This window comes from Cebus imitator, unplaced genomic scaffold, assembly GCF_001604975.1.
Source record: "Cebus imitator isolate Cc_AM_T3 unplaced genomic scaffold, Cebus_imitator-1.0 Scaffold287, whole genome shotgun sequence".
Lineage (NCBI taxonomy): Eukaryota > Metazoa > Chordata > Mammalia > Primates > Cebidae > Cebus > Cebus imitator.
In genome coordinates this window covers 1,990,792-1,995,021 of record NW_016107602.1, presented here as the reverse complement: position 1 = coordinate 1,995,021, position 4,230 = coordinate 1,990,792, and positions in this window count along the sequence as shown.

Sequence of the window (4,230 nt, the reverse complement as noted above, 5' to 3'; positions counted from 1 at the left end):
CTAACCACAGCTACTCGGGAGGCTGAGGCAGGAGAATCACTTGAACCCAGGAGGTGGAGGTTGCAGTGAGCCGAGACTCCACCTGGGTAACAAGAGTGAAACTCCATCTCAACAACAACAACAACAACAAACACTGGATTAACTACGAGAAGAATACAGGGACTTCTGTGCATGACAAATGGTCTTACAAGTTCAAGACAAAACCTACAGCAAGAACTCTGAGTATATAATGAAATGAGTGCGATAAATATGAACAACTTAATAAACTTTAGATCAAATATTGGAAAAGTAAAAAGAAACCCCAAAATTAGATTTTATAAGCATTTCAAAAAATCATACATGCATTTTAGTTTCTACCTCTAGTTTCTAGCTAAAGCTCAATGGAAAAAGTAGAGTTGGTATTTTACACCAAAAGCAATAATGACCTGTTATTATTGAAACTTCCAAGTCTTTCTTTTCCTCAGTTGTGGATCCACACTGCATCAATTCAGTTCAACCATCATTTAAGGAAATTGCAGTCTAACTCATGATAACGAAGAAATTTGACATACTCGTAAAATTTTTATTTGATGATCATGTTTGGCCTGACCTTAGCTCCCACCTAATCAACTTCACTTTACCTCCTTCATTTACCAAAATTGCTTGTCTTTTCCAGACCAAATTCTTTCTCCTTGTCTCTGTTGGCGACCTTTTGTGCTCTCTCCCCTCTTAGCTTGCTCTAAATCTTGCAAATAAACCCACTACAAAACGTAAATAACTAATTTCATTTGGTTGCAGCAAGAAAGTTGAGACAATATTATGTTTCCAGATAGTTATCCTTTTGTCGTTTCACTCATAATCAGAAAAACTTTGTTCCCAAGAACTATGCAGTTAGCAAACTCAGAATGACCCTATTTATTCATCAGACTATTTGAACCTGTGGCAAAGTTTGTTCCTTCATATTTTATTAAACTCAATTAAGTAATGGGGTCTTTTGTCATCAGTTTCAACTTCATCTTCCAAGGAAAACTCACTGCACTTTGCAGTTTATAAGATGCCAACCATTCATTGCTTTGTGGTGTTGAAGGTAATTTGATTTACGTCTTGCTCCAGTTAAGATGCCCAGGTCTTTAAGCATTTCTGACTCAGAGTTAGAGGCTAAGGTCAAGTTAACAATGGTAATCTGTCTCTCTGTTTGCAAACAATGAATCATCATTTGGATTTTAAGATTGCATGCTAAGATTTGACTTGGCAGCTTGGTTCAAGGGTCGTCAGCAAAATGTATAACAGTGGCCTGTTTCTGGAACCCCTGATCAGAGACAGCAAGGATTTTCTAACAATGCCACCAATATAGTTGTGAATAATTGGTAAGAAGGGGGTGTGGTTAAAGAAACATTTGTCCTATGCCCAAGTTATACTGGACTGATTTGATCCAGGCTTAATAATATTAAAAGCTTCTCTAGTCATTCCCAGGGCACAAACGATAATGCTTTCAAATTATTAAGAAAGAATGCAGCTTATTTGGGACAATATGTAAAAAGGGAGTGATAAAATGAAGTACATAGTTCACTTCAATCTCTTATTTTAGACCAAGTAAACTCCACTAGGAAGGGAGAAAGCTTCATTGAGAGTCACAATATTTTGTTACTAAATAAATTGGAGTTTATTTTGAAGAGGTGGCAGTTAAAGTAGCTGAAGTTGAGATGAACAATTCATAAAAGTTAGGGGCCAGTTTCCTCAAGCATCTTGTTCTTATTCGTAAGGAATTCAGATAAAGTAGCGACTAAAATAAACCCCTGAGATCTGGTCAACTTTGAGCTTTTCCCACATTACTTTAATACCTGTGGCATATTAAGCATTGAATTAATATTTGCAAATTGAATGAATGAATCTTTATTGGATGCGTATGTGTGAATCTTTATATCTTTCATTAAAATACCAGTGTCAAGAAAAGGGCATATGTTTTCACAAGCCATGACCTGAAAGCATGGTTCTATGATTTGAACTGACAAGAATCTACTTACTCTCCTATGGTTATTTGGTCGCATTACATCCTGCAAAGTAACAGTAACTGGTACTTTTACAGTTCTATTTTTTCCCATTTATTTATGCATAGTGATAAAGGGAGGATAGTACTCAAATGGCCAAACAGACCTGCTCGGGTCAGAATTTGAGCTAGTCACTGGTGAAGAAATTTCATGAGAACAGTGAATTATCATTTGTTGACTTTAACTTAACCTTCATGATGATATGAAGAAATCTTTTTATTAAGGATTTCTTTTATATGGATACTCAAAATTAACATTCCAGGATCATAGTAAAAAAGCAAGTGCGTCTCTCTGGTAGCAACTCTGAAAAGAGGAGATAGTTACTATTAATTATGCTGCTTTTACCTCCCATATTCTATAGACTTTATCTTGCATATACATTTAAAGGAGCATTAAGATTCTTGAGTTGAATCACAGACGCTCAGCTATATTGGACTGGAGGACTTCTTTTCTACTAAGTAAGTACCTCCTCCACCTGGCCCCTCCTTGCCTAATTACCATATTGCTCATTACCCGGTCTGTTTGGGTTCTAAGTGGATATTGCTAACGCTTTCATTACCATTTCAAAGACGAATTCTTGCATCAAGTATGATTGCTGCAACCCACTAACTCAGGGCATTGAACATGGGTGTTCTTTTTTTGTGTGTACAACTCCTTTTCTTTAAATTCCACATATCTTACAAGAAAGCCGTTATTGGTGACATAGCATTTCAAACTTAATGCCTAATTATTTCATAGAGGAAAATAAAATTATAGGATCTAATCTAACTTGTCAGTTACTATGGTTTTACATATATCAGGACCAACTTATAGACACATACTGAGTAGATTATACTGGATTCCTATTATTAGCAGTGCTTTACTGATCATTTTTATTTAAAACATATTTTAATTTTAAATCTAAATGGAGCTATGGAAATTACAAAAGGCAATATCGTCCTTAGAGAGGAGGTAAATTTTTTAGGGTAACACAGGCAAGAATTAATAACTCTCAGCAGTCCTTCCAGACCTCTTCTCACTGAACTATACTGATTCTTTGAAATGAAGTGAGGACATGGGTCATAGATTGTTCTGCAAGTGCCCATAAATCAATATGGTATGTTCATAGTCTCCTGTTAGTGTACTTGTAATCATTTCTGGGACACAGTATCTGATCATGATTAAAAATGCTGACTCTGACTGTACAAACTTTGGACCAAAGACTTCACATTAGTTTCCTTACTTTCCTCTGTAAAATGAAAATAATAATAGTTGTTTCCTCAAGGAGTTGTTTTGGTCATGAAATGTAGTAATACAGGCAGAGAGTTTAGAATAATGCCTGACAGGTTGTAGATACTCAGAAAATGTCAACTATTTTAATTGTGCTTCTTTCCTCTAGTCTCCATGGCATTCGTTTGTTGAACTGATATCTGGTCATTTTTACCTTCTATTTCTGCAAATTTCTTTTTAGCCTTCCCTCCCTTGAGTTCCTGCATTCTGACAATTTGCTAAAGGTTAGTATCCTAACCACAGATATTTTAACCATGCCACTTATTTTTCACCTTTTAGCAGCTGGACAAAATACAAGGAAAAAAATGAAAAACACGCATGAATTAATTAACCCCTGGTTTTACTGGATGGGTACATATCTTCCAGGAGTATTCATATAATCCATTAGCATTATATTTGAATTTTAATATTTCAAAATTTTGATTCATTGTTCAGTTTTTGTCTGGAGCACTGATGGGCAGGAGCTTTTGCTAGGTATTTATGGGCACTATCCACACATCTAGGGGATGGCAACCATCAAATTTCACAAATGAGACAGCAGTGTCATCAGTGCCCTAGGGGATGTCATGCTAACAATAGTATATAAGGTGCCCATTGCAAAAAGGAACACTATCACTTTGGATTCAGCACTGAAACACTATGAACATTTCCTTAGTGATTGTTCTCTACATGAGCACATACTCAGAAAGCAAGCATAAAAGGAATGAACCAGGTAGAGTTTATTTCCAGTACTTGTCCTAGAGCCATGGCCTTAGGAGCTTCGCTCTTTTCTGATTCACATGCTCATGTTGCTTCCAACCTTCAGCCCCCAGAACATCCCCAATCTGTATCTCTTGCAGTGCCTATGTTCTGTCTTGTGCCTTTTCTCTCTCTCTCTTTTCTTTTTTTTTTTCTTTTTTCTTTTTTTTTTTTTTTTTTTTTTTTTTTTTTTTTT